At 56.9% G+C, this 12,115-nt stretch overlaps 1 protein-coding gene and 1 long non-coding RNA gene across 4 annotated transcripts in view; both read right to left on the bottom strand.

Annotated features, from left to right (window-relative positions):
• OSBPL2 (oxysterol binding protein like 2) overlaps positions 1-4,000 on the bottom strand; it is a 54,261-nt gene extending 50,261 nt beyond the window's left edge. For all 3 annotated transcript variants that reach the window (XM_035299110.3, XM_008996227.5, XM_008996228.4), the window contains exon 1: positions 3,924-4,000. The gene's annotated coding sequence lies outside the window, so the exon portion shown is untranslated. The remainder of the gene's footprint in view (positions 1-3,923) is intronic.
• A 4,768-nt stretch (positions 4,001-8,768) lies between these two features.
• On the bottom strand, positions 8,769-9,693 carry LOC100392417 (putative uncharacterized protein FLJ44790). The gene has a single exon (XR_008481119.2). It is a non-coding gene; the product is annotated as a putative uncharacterized protein FLJ44790 (long non-coding RNA).
• Positions 9,694-12,115: the final 2,422 nt, after the last annotated feature.

The following is a 12,115-nucleotide window of genomic DNA, read 5'->3' as shown; positions in this document are numbered from 1 at the left end:
AGCTCCAGCTGAAAGAATGAGGATGCTTTGAAATTCTGCCAAATGACCCTAAGTTCTTTTCTGAATCTGGAAGGAAAAGGAAAGAAGTGGCAAAAATTACACAGAAACATTGCCGTGAACCAGTTAACAGATGTTTATCACAGAGAGCAGCAGGTAGGCCGGCTTGCTGGCACGCTTCCACAGCAGGACCCTAGCCCAAACCAGCAGCCTGAGAGGCTGGGGCACCACGCCTGATGCTTACTAGCAAGAACACTCTGAAAAAGCAAAAATGACAACGGAGATACAAATCAACCAGCACACACAGGAAGTACACTTAAACTATCAAACCAGAAGCCAACATATTAACTCAGGACTCAGGCTTTTTAATAATCAGTCGTGTTCAAATACTGACTTCCTTTCAGTGTAGATAAGGTTATAAATCAACTTGAAAACACACTACATTTTGGAATTAAACTTCGTACTTGACAATCAGTGCTAAACACTAAAGCAAATGTCAACACCCAAACAGGAAGTATGACGATGATTAGGAGAAAAGCAGCCCACACCCAACTGCACTGCCCAAAGAGGTCCCGACACCGCCAGTGATGCCATACACACGGGGCGCCTCAGCACAGAAGCCGAGAAAAGCCTTGCATGGCAGAGCTGTGTTCTGTCTGAAATAAGTCACTCAGGAATAAAAATATCCCAGGACACCCGAGGGCGTGGCTGCTGCACTGCTGGGTGGCGCCAGGTTCAGCAGGTGGCGGACCCAAGGGTGTCCCTGGCACCCACAGCATATCAGACACAGATTCCATGCAATAATCCATCTTACAGGCAAAGACACTGAGGGCAGGAGCCAGTGGGAACTCACCCAGGACCCAAGAGCCCTGGTCCAGGGCACTACCTTCCCAAAGATGCTGTGACTCAGGAAGGCAAGGCACCAGCTGCACCTGCGTGGCCAGACAAGACATAGCTTGCACGGGGACACAAAAGAAATCACTTTCAGGAGCTAGCAGGTTCCCTGTTTGAAGGCAGCATAACAGTACCTAAAATCTATCAACAATTCCCTTATTAAAAAATGTCACTTTTGGCCAGATGCGGACGCTCACGCCTGTAATCCCAGCACTTTGGGAGGCTGAGGTGGGCGGATCATGAGGTCAAGAGATCGAGACCATTCCAGCCATCATGGTAAAACCCCATCTCTACTAAAAATAAAAATAAAAATAAATTAGCTGGGTGTGGTGGCATGCACCTGTAGTCCCAGCTACCCAGGAGGCTGAGGCAGGAGAATCGCTTCAACCCGAGAGGCAGAGGTTGCAGTGAGCCAAGATCATGCCACTGCATTCCAGCCTGGCAACAGAGCGAGACTCCATCTCAAGAAAAAAAGTCACTTTTGTAATTGGCTGAATGTATTAAAACTTTAAAAGTCAAGAAAGTTTTAAGACAAATCCAAGCCCCATCTGATAGCATCTCCTGGAGGGCACAGAGGAGACGCTGGGGTTAAAGCAAGCAGCACTTTCCACATTCAAACAGCGCCACTCTTTAAAACACGGAACACAGAGTCTGACCCTCTTGGTGCACTTGGGAGCAGGAAGAAAAATGTCCTACATGTGTACTCCAAGGCACTGTGTGAAGTCCACTTGGAATTGAACTCAAAAGGAGACCTCATACTTTGGACTGCACGCCCATCAGCACCCATGGCCCCAATTCTCCCCCTTCACACAGAGAACATCCCTGAATCTGCCAGTAACAAAGGAACTGGGTAGCAGGGAGGGCATTTTGGCTAAATACTGAATAGCCAGACAGCAAATTATTTCAGAAGAAACAAAATGGATTTGTAAACGCTTAGGCTCACAAAAAAGAGAAAATCTCTTAGTTCCATATGCAGCAAAAAACAAAATTCTGACACACAGTAATGCAGCACAATTAGAATATTCTAAACAAAAACATTAAATGAAAATCTTGATATTAAAAGGCAATACAGGGTAATGTTTAAGAGTGTGACCCTTGGAGCCTGGGTTCAAATCCATATTTACTGCTGTGTGGTTTAGGGCAAGTTACCTAACCTCTCTGTTCCTTGGCTTCCTCATGAATGAACTAAGGATAATGTCAGTACCTGTCAACTGCTGTGAAGACCACATGCTCATAACAGTCCCGGAACAATCATTGTAAATATCATCGTCTGCTTAGGTAAGAGCTGTCATTAACAGATGGACACATGAAGAAAACAAGGTGAATTCTACGAGGGAGACTCAATCACCCACTCACTCTCCACCACGTTCTAAAAGACAACACTGTGGCAGGTACTGGGCTGGGCAGGGAGAAGTGCCACAGAGGAGGTTCCTGTCCTTAACAAGGGGAAGGGAACTGGCAGTCCAGGGCACACACTTGGTGTCAGAAACTGCAGTAGAAAATGATTTCAAGGGCGGGGCGCGGTGGCTCACGCCTGTAATCCCAGCACTTTGAGAGGCCAAAGCCGGCAGATCCCTTAAGGTCAGGAGTTCAAGACCAGCCTGGCCAACATGGTGAGACCTCCATCTCTACTAAAAATTAGCCAGGCGTGGTGGCGTGCACCGGTGATCCCAGTTATTCCTAAGACTGAGGCAGGAGAATCACTTGAATCCAGGAGGTGGAGGTTGTAGTGAGCCAAGATCGAACTACTGCACTACAGCCCGGGCGACAGAGTGCCTCGAGACTCCGTCTCAAAACATGAAACGAGAAAATGATTTCATTTGCTTCTCTTATCAGCAAAGTGCTACGTGTCCAGATGAAGGAGCTGAGGCTGACAGCCAGGAAAGGGGCTGTGGGGACCACCAGTTAGGAAGGGCAGCAAGGGCAGCAGGGAGGGCCGTGGCTCCCCAGCATGTGGCCCCTGAGCCAGTTCCGGCCTCCTCAACTCTCCTCTGTCCTCGCCACACATCCAGCGGGTGGGCAAGGCCGCACAGCCCACAACCAGGCCCGCAGCAGGCATTCGAGAAACTTCTGTCCAACCAAACCGAACCGGACGCCTTCTTCAGGTGTCCCCGGCAGTCATTTCAAAGATGCCGGAGCCAGGCCAGGGCCTGTCCTAGAGAAACGTTCAGATAGAAACACCCCTAGGACGTGAACCTCACCCCAGGAGAGCCTGCAACACCCTGACACCCACCGCCTCGCCACCGGTACACCCTCCCATGAAATCGGGAGGCTAAGGTTCTGTGGTGACCTAACAGTCTTGGTCCGAGCTTATAAACTTAGAAAGTCTAAAGACGTATTCTTCTGAGAACCAACATATGTGGCGAAAGAAGGAACCTCTTAAAATTACATGACCAAAGGTAGGTGTTAGGTAGTAAGTTCTCAACCGTGTGCAGTCCGCTAAAATTTATATATTAAAAATACGAGAGTCCAGGGGAAGGGACAAGCGCCCGTGGATACCCTCGTGGGGAGGACGCGCACACAGGCCTGGGGGACAAGGAGGCCAGGGTCGGGGTGGGGCTGCGTCTCCCTGCTCTCTTCCTCGCGGCAGAACTCGCCCTCCTCACCTGCGGGATCGCCCTAAATGCGCACGAAACCCTTCCCTGTTCCCAGAGAGGGGGCGGGCGCGAGGCCGCGAGCAGGTGCGCCTGTCCCCACTTTCTGCTCCGCGGGGCAGCCGGGCCGGGGATCCCAGGGGTCGGGACCACAGTTGCCTGGTGACCGTAGGGGGAGGCGCAGCGGCCGTGGGACCCATGCCCAGGCCCCAGGCCCGGCCGGAACTTTCCACCCAAAGTTTACCCCGGGCGCCGAGCTGCGGCCTACGCCGGGCGCGCCTCCCCGTGGGGGTCCAGGCCGGGGCCGTGGCTGGAGGCGGCCTGCGGGCCCGGGCCCTACCCGGCCCGCCCTCTCCTCCCCGCCCCCGGCCCGCGACCCAGGCCCCGCAGCTCGCCGGGGTCCCGGACCTTCGCGTGGCGGCAGCGGAGGCCACTCACCTGGACACGGGTCCCTCGGTAGCTGGCAGAGCTCGCTGCCGCCCCGCCCCCGCCCCGCAGGCCCGCGACCCACTGACACCGAGGCGGAAGTGCGGCCCGCCGCCTCGCCGACTGACAGCTCACGCCCACCACTCGCTGCGCCCGGCGGCGTCGCGTCGGCCGCCGTCTGCCCAATCAGCGCCCGGCCCGAGGCTCTCGCCGGGGGGCGGGACTATGCTAATCCCTTTGCCCAGGAGTCTTTCCCGGTGCCCCTCGGAGCCCCGCCCACGCTGCGGAGTGACGGTGAGAACAGCCAGTCACAGCAGGAGAAAGGCGGGGTTCTTCAGTCCCTGAGCCAAAAGGGGAGGGAGGGAAGGAGGAAAGGGCGTGGCTGCAGAAAGCTGAGTTTACAAACAGTGAATCAGGTGGCGCGGGGCGTGGGCTCTTCGCCCGCGGGTGCTTTGCGCCCTGGTGGCGGTGCAGGCCTCATAGGCCCACCTCTCCGCTACCCAAAGCCCTGGGGGCTTTTTCCTACAGGTGCTGGGGACCGTGCTATGGCTGGGGCATCGCTGCTCCCACTGTCCTACCAAATCCTGAATACTGTCTACCTCCTTTGCATGCCATTCACCGCTAACCAAAATCCAGCGCCAATTTACCCACCCAGGTGCATCCCTGACCGTTCCACTGCCATACTTAAAATCCTTTGGACTCCCACTGACCTGCAGTGGCTCCACGGTTAAGGCCAGAAGTTCTGGAATCAGACCTGGAACTTTCATTCTTACCAGCTGCCTGGCTTTGGACAAATTAACTTCTCTGAGTCTGTGAGCACCCAGAGTTTCATTTGCAAACCACGGTTCCCCTGTCATCATCTCATTTAAGTCGGGTCTGGTTTGAGGGGAATGGAGTACATGAACCAGGCTGGCTACACAGAGTCACAGCAGTTGGTTTAGGGGTCAGCCTGTGACCCAGTTCTGACCAAAGCAGCTCAGTCCTGGGACTTTTGCTGTGGGGTCAGAGTTCAGACTAGAGCTGGGGCTGAAGCCAAATGATTCTCCCATCTGCCCACAGACCTCCCCAGAACTGGGTTAGGTGAGAGAGAGATGGAAGTCTGGGGCAACTCTTCCACATCTCACCACCTGAGGACGGGGCTCCGTGAGAATGAAGCCAGCGGGAGGAAAGCAGGAGCCACCCTGGCTGGTGCACGTGGACCCCACAGCACATCAGCAGGTGCTGTGCTTGACTTTTCAGTTACATGAACCACATGCTCATTTCTGCTTCAGCCAGTTTGAGGCAGAGCCAAGAGTCCTGGGCTGCTTGCAGCCTCCAGGGCCCTGGCAATGACCTGTGACTCCCGCAGTGCATCCTGCAGCAGAGCCACCCCCCGATAGGCCTCTGCACCCCCTCCTCAGGCCTTGTCTCCCCACTCCCAGGCTGCCCCTCACAGGGCTTCAGGGGCAGTGACAGGCCTTTGCCCCATTTGTGATCCCTTGGCAGATGCAGGTACTCGATCAGTGTCAGGGCATGAGTGAGCCAATGAATGTGGCCTCCGAGGCAGGGGTGGCCCAGGCGACATCTCTGGGCCCAGCAGGGAAGTTCTCCCCCATCCCAGGGGCTGGCCCCACTCACTGGTGGGCCACTGTCAGCCGGTGCAGCTAGAGACGTGCCAGGACTAGGAAGGAGCCGGCTGAGCCTCTCCTGAAGAGAGAACGGGGAGGGTGGCGGGCAGGCCTCAGAAACAAAGGGGTTGCCATGGTTACCCCTGAAGAAAGTGACTCCAGCCACCGAAAGGGAAGGGAAGGCATGCAGCTCCCAAGCCAGGACAAGGACGATGAAGCCAGTTGCCACGGAGATGACCACGCTCCACAGCTTCCCCTGTGGGCCTGGCCAAGGCCAGCTCAGGGTCCCAGAAACCCACCCCTTCCATGCCCCTCACCCTGAGTCTCTAAGACTCTAACCCCTGTGCCCTTGAGGGGCCCCAACCTGCCCACCCACCCCTTGACTTCGAGCTCTGCAGTAAGGGCAGCCTCGGAGGCTGGCAGAAGGCCCTTCTCATTGCCCAGGGACCACCCCAGGGCCGAGCAGGGAGAACCACGCTGGCCTTGGGGGTAGGAGGTGTGATCTCAGATGGCCCCGGGTCCAGGACAGGGACTCTACCCCTCTTCACAGATGCAGTAACTGAGCTCCGAGGGCAATCTGCCGTCAGCCAGCACTGCTGGATTCTTGCCAGGACTGGACAGGCACTTCCTCCCCGGGGCCGGTTGCCTGCACCAGGCGAGAATCCTTCCTCGGTTGGTGGGTGGTAGGGAGGGTGCCTTGAAACCAACTTAGGCATCTGTGTGATGATCTTCACTAGGTCACAAGGCCGGTTCAAGAGGCACCGTTCTCCAGGGATGGAAGATGAGGATGGAGAAGGCAACAAAGATGGATGAACTGGGGCGATGATGCTGAGGACGATGGTGAGGATGACAATAATGGGGATGATGATGGCGGCTGAGTGCCCTTCGATTTACAGGCCCATCTGGTTTCATGTTTGCAACAGCTGATCAAGTGGGTACCAGGGGCCATCACTCCCACTCTTCAGATGAGCAGGCCTAGCCCCAGACAGGTTAAGTGACTGCCCTAGCCCTGCAATGGGAAGGGGCCCAGCACAGCTCCAGGGTGGACCAGGCCTGGCCCCAGAGGTCATCCTCGAGGCAGAGCCCCACCCAGGCTCTCGAACCGGGATCTGCATGTGAACAATGTGCCTGGCTGTTCCCATGGCTGTGGCTGCTGGACCCCACAGCAGGTCCACTGGCGGCTGTGTGTGCCACACATGCTCTCCAGAGCTCGAGACCTGCTCATCTTACAGGTAATTTTGGGGGTGTCTTCTCCCACCTGCACTGCTTTCAGACCAAATTTCTGCTGCCTGACAGAATTTCTAGGCTCCTCCCTCTGTCCTCTTTAGCCAAGAAGGGGAGAAGCTCTCTCCGTCCCTCACAATGGGGCAGGTGACCAGTGGGCAGATATCATGACCCATGTGCCCCCCAGGGCTGGCGTGCTGGGTCCAGCAGTTCCAGCCACACCTATGCCATCCTTCTTCCTTTCCTCTCACTGTGAAGGAGGCGGAAGAGAGGTTGTTGTTTCCACCTTTTGGATGGGGAAACTGAGGCTTAGAGAGCAGAAGCAGCTTGCCCAGGGCCTGGCGGCACCGGTCCCGCCCACAACCCACCGCCCTTTCCCCCGCTTCACTCTTACCTCTTCTCCCGGTTTCTGGGTCTGGGTTTATCTCTTTATCTGGGTCTGCACCCACAGCTGCCCCATTAGATCAAACAGGGCTTGGCTTCCAGGAACGCCGGGTGCCTTGGCATTGCTGGCCTGGCTGGCAGCTACTGGCTGGTGAGCCCCGGCTGAGGCTGTCTCCTCTCCCCAGGCACTCCCCAGGCCTTCGGAGAGGACATTCTCCCACTCTCTTTTGTGGAAAGCTATGGAATCTTCCATGTGGATACAGCCTGGGCAGCCAGAGCGAGACCTGGCCCTGGCCCTCACGTGGCTGCAGCTGACCCCTCCCCACTGAAACTCTCCAATCTCCTCTGCAACGTGACAGCCCTGGCTTCTCTACCGTTGGAAGGAGAGTATTTTTAGTTTTGAACCCACCACGTGGAGCGAGACAAGTTATCAATAGCAGCAGTAAAGGGCTTTTTCTTTCTCTCTTTTTTTTCTATGTCTTTGGGACCTGAACAATCTGCACCCATTAAAATCTGCCAAAAGAGAAAAATAGTGTTCCTCTTATAAACTTCTAACCCCACAGCCTTCACGCTGCTGCAACTCTGCAAACCCACTCTTCCTGGGGTGATCCCACATGTCTCCACAGCCCCCTCCCACTCCCAGCCTCTGCCAGATGATATCGGCACTGAGGCCTGCCCAGGGAACAGGCCGGTCTGAGCAGAGGGCCAGGGCAGCGCTCAGGCCACAGCTCCACAGCAGTCGGAATGAGGAGGCTGGGGAGAGGAGAAAGGCCCCCAACTTCCCGCTCACGGGGCTGGCAGTGGCCCCACTGCTGGGCTCCCTGGCAGCAGCCCCAGCCTCCTGAGGGCTTGCTGTGTGCCCAGGGCCGGCCCGAGCTCCTCCGAGTGCAGCAGTTTGGGGGCATGTCCCACCCGCTGTGAGGGAAGACGGCGGCCTCTCAGAGGCCTTTCTGACTGTAAGTCCTTGCTTCGGGAGGAAGGGGTTCCTCCATCAAGTAGGTTTGAGAAAACTATGTAAACGAAGTCAACAGGCGCCCTCCACAACCTTAGGCTTCCCAGAGCCCCTCACTCAGGTGCACATGGAGACTCCAGGGCCCAGGAAGGGCCTGATGCGGACCCCTGACGTAGGGGGATGGGAGCCTTTTTCCTATGAAGTTTCTTGCAGGACACTGGAGTGGCCTCCTGCCTTGCTGGGGGAAGCATTTGAGCCAACATGGCTGCCTGCCCTTTGGACTGGTTAGAGCTGTGTTTCTGAGAAAGCTCAGAATAACAGGCTCCAACAAGGTAGAATAATACTTTTCTCTCAGGTGACACAAGCCTGGGCTGACTGGCTGGCAGGGACCATGCATCTTCCAGGATGCGACTCCTGTCTTACTTATCACTGTCCTTGTGCTGTCTTCCAGTCTCAGTTCTGCCTCGTGGCCCAAAACAGCTGCCGGTACTCCAGCCATCACAAGCACAACTGACTAGAAAAAAGGAAAGAAAAGAGGGAGAGCAGAAGTGCTGCCCCTGGATGAGTCAGCACCCTTTGAGGATTTTTCCCTGAAGATACACCCAGCACCTCTGCTCACATCTCACCCAGAACTCTGTCCTATGCCACTTTTGCCAGGACAGCAGCATTTTAGCTGAGTGCATTGCCAGCCTAAACAAAACATGCAGCGGCTACAGGGAGCAGATTATAGGTGGCCCCACAGCCAGGCCTAGAGCATCCCAGGCCCAGAAATGCGGACATCTCTGGAAGCAGCCCACGAGTGCCCTGCCTCGGAAGAAGCAACAGCCCCAGATGCGAGGCAGAGCGGACAGCACACATTCCCTGGCGTTCCTGCAGCGTGAGGTCTGTGTCCCACCCCCATAACCCCAGCATGGTGCTGGAATGGCCAGCTTCAGTGCTGGCCTGGAGCTTCCCTCTTCCTGGCTGCACCCTGGCTGATGCGAAGTGGGTTCCTGCTCCTTCTCGAAATGCCTGTTAAAAACTCGATGCACTGCCGGCCCCACCCTGGGCAGGCAGCAGGGTACCTCCATGGCCAGGGCAGAGACCCCAGAGACCGCTAGGCAAAGGGCTTCCCAAGCGTGGGAAAGTGGGGGACCCTGGGGACCTCTGTGCCCTTCCTGAGGGCCCGTTTAGGGTGGGCAGGATGTGGGCACATCCCTTCAGGGAACGGGAGGGACAGGTGGGAGCCGGAGGAGAGACAGCTGGGCTGGGTTAGATTTAACTTGCTACAGGAGCCAAGTGCGTTGGCCGGAGCCACTGGCTGGGTCTCAGTGCCAGGGGATCTGCCAGGCACGGGGGTGGGAGGGGCAATATTTAAATATGCCTGGGGAGCCAAGATGGGGCAGAGATGGGGCTCAGGATGAGGAGCGTTGGGGTGCTTGCGGGTGGTGACGTTGGTTTCTCTTCAGGAGTAATCTACAGGGCACGCTGGCCCCTCAGCTGTAGCTGGGGGCAGGGGTTGGGTAAGAGACAGCCAGGCATCCGGGGTCCTTCTGGGGATGTGTGTGCTCCCCCAATTGCATCCCTGGAAGAGGAAGTCAGGGAGTGGGTGGAGGAGATGGCTGGGGTCTGTGTGTCAGGGGTCACAGCAGGGTACTGGTCACAGCCCAGTCCTCATGGGCATGGTAGAGAGGGGTGACCCCGGAGGCCAAGCTGCCCCACCAGGATCATCATGCAGGGCTCAGGGCACCAAGGGTAACGCACCACTCTGCCATGGCCGTCCTGAGATTCTCTGTCGTCTCAGGGCAAGGATCTCACATTTTCATTGTGCAGAGGGCCTGGTAAATTCTGCAGCCACCCTGGGTGAGGAGGGTGTGGTTCAGGATGCCCAGCCCACAGGGCTTCAGCAGTTTCATGCAGCCAGCTGGGTGACGCCATCCCTGCCCAGCATGGTGACAAGCCAGGCGAGCAGGCTGGGCCTGTTCTGGGGAAGAGATGAAGGGGCTGATAAGAGGCCTTGTGCTGGGCTCCTGTGCCTGGTGCCAGCCTGCACAAGCTGGGGGAAGGCAGTCTGCCCAGGAGTCGCATGGCCCCGGGCTGGGAGATCCCCAGGACCAGGGAGGAGCATGCTGGCCAGTGCTCCCACCCACTGGCTGACTGCAGGAAATAGGCATTCAGTAATGCCCAGGGCATCTGCCAGAAGCCCGTGCAAGTTGATCTGGGCAGATGGCTGGGAGTTGGGGTGGAACTGGAGCCCACGGGGTCTAGGCCTGGCCATTTGCTAATGGAGGTCCTAGATGGGCCACAGAGGCATTCTGAGCCTCAACTTCCTCAGGGCTTGGTGAGGCTCAGAGGAGGCAGAGCAAGGGAAAGCCCTCTAAAGGGCAGGTGGGCATTGCCAGGGCTCTGCCCAGCATCCACCACATCTAGGAACAGCCCCAAATCCTCCTCTGGGAATCATCCATAGGCTGGTACTAGACTAAGCCCACCTCTTGCCCCAGACAGGGGCGCCTGGGACCTGGGCATCACTCATTGCCTAGGGAGAATCAGGCACATTGCACTTGGGTCCTTCATGGACCCCAGGTCTGAGCTGGGATGTCAGCCTGGAGGTGCCATGCCAAGGGTAAGGGCTGCCTGAGAGGACCGCAGGCTGAGCCCAGGGTGAGGACACCAGTTCTGATGATAGCCGTTGGGCTCCTGGATCCAGCCATGCCTGAGGGAGAAAGCATCACCGGTGGACTCTCGGATGCATGCAAGGTTTCCATCCTGGTACATGAAGCATCCTGAGCCATCCACCCAGCTCTCCACACAGGGAGAGGACGGCCACCTGTCCCAGCAGGTCTCTGACTCCCTCCTCTCCTCATCAGGGCACTTGGGTCTGGGCTCTCCCTTCAGAACGACACACAGGTGGGCACTCAAGACACACACCAAGGAGCCCCAGATGTCTTTCCACCACTGGCTCATCCAGTGCTGCACAGGTGGGACACAGAGCCCAGGGAGGGGTCACCCAGGGACCTCGCCGCACATCCCTTGGGCACTCCCATCTCTGTTGGATCAGCCGAGCAACCTCAGAACAAGCGAGAGGATGATGGGCTGCCAGGAAGACACAGATCCAGATGGAGGTCAGGCTGGTGTAGGGAGGGGGCAGGGGATGCACCAGGGTAACAAGCGCCCGGGGATGTGGACAGCACTTCCCCCAGGCATGAGGGGAGCCCAGCGGGCCCCACCATCCTCTGCAAAGGCAGCTCCTGGCCTGGGTGTAAGAGCTCCTCCATCGTCCTCCGTCAAGGTCCGGCACTGCCCCTGCTCATCCCTTGATCTGACCCGGGGACCTCGGGCTCCAGCTGCAGCCAGGACACACAGTGCCGCTGTGGTGTGGCCCAAAGACAGCTGTACAAGGCCACCAAGCCCCTCCATCGCAGGCACTCCCCCTGCTCCCTGGACAGCCCAGGCAGATGGCTTGCTCCCTTGCTTTCTGGCTGTGTGTGTGTGGAAGTGTGTGTAACAGAGTGTGTGAGTGTGAATGTGCGTGTGGAAGTGGAGTGGAAGTGTGTGTGAGAGAGTGTGGAACTGGGGTGTGCATGTGTGTGGAAGTGAATGTGTGTGTGTGAGTGGACATGTGTGGGATTGGGAGTGTGTGTATGAGTGTAAATGTGAAGTCTGTGTGTGTGTGTGTGTTTGAGTGGAAGTGTGTGGAATTGGGGACAGTGTGTTTGTGTGTGTGTGTGGAATGGGGAAGTGTGTGTGTATGTGTGTGAGTGCGTGTGGAATGGGGAAACATGTATGTTTGTGAGTGCGTGTGTATGTGTGGAATGGGGAAATGTGTGTATGCGTGTGAGTGCATGTATGTGTGTGTGTGGAATGGGGAGGTGTATGTGTGGAATGGGGAAGTGTGTGTTTCAGTGTGAGTGTGTTTGAGTGTGTGGGGGGAGGCGTGGAGGCAGCAAGTGACAGTGATTTGTGCCCAGATGCGGGGGAGGGAGGTTTCCCTTGAGCAATTCTCAACCCCCACCCTGGTTCAGGGCCTTGTGGAGGGAAGGGACTGTTTCTCTGACCCT

This window comes from Callithrix jacchus, chromosome 5 (assembly GCF_049354715.1).
Source record: "Callithrix jacchus isolate 240 chromosome 5, calJac240_pri, whole genome shotgun sequence".
Taxonomy (NCBI): Eukaryota; Metazoa; Chordata; class Mammalia; order Primates; family Cebidae; genus Callithrix; species Callithrix jacchus.
The sequence above is the reverse complement of the archived record's forward strand: the minus strand, read 5'-3'. Positions and strand labels throughout refer to the sequence as shown.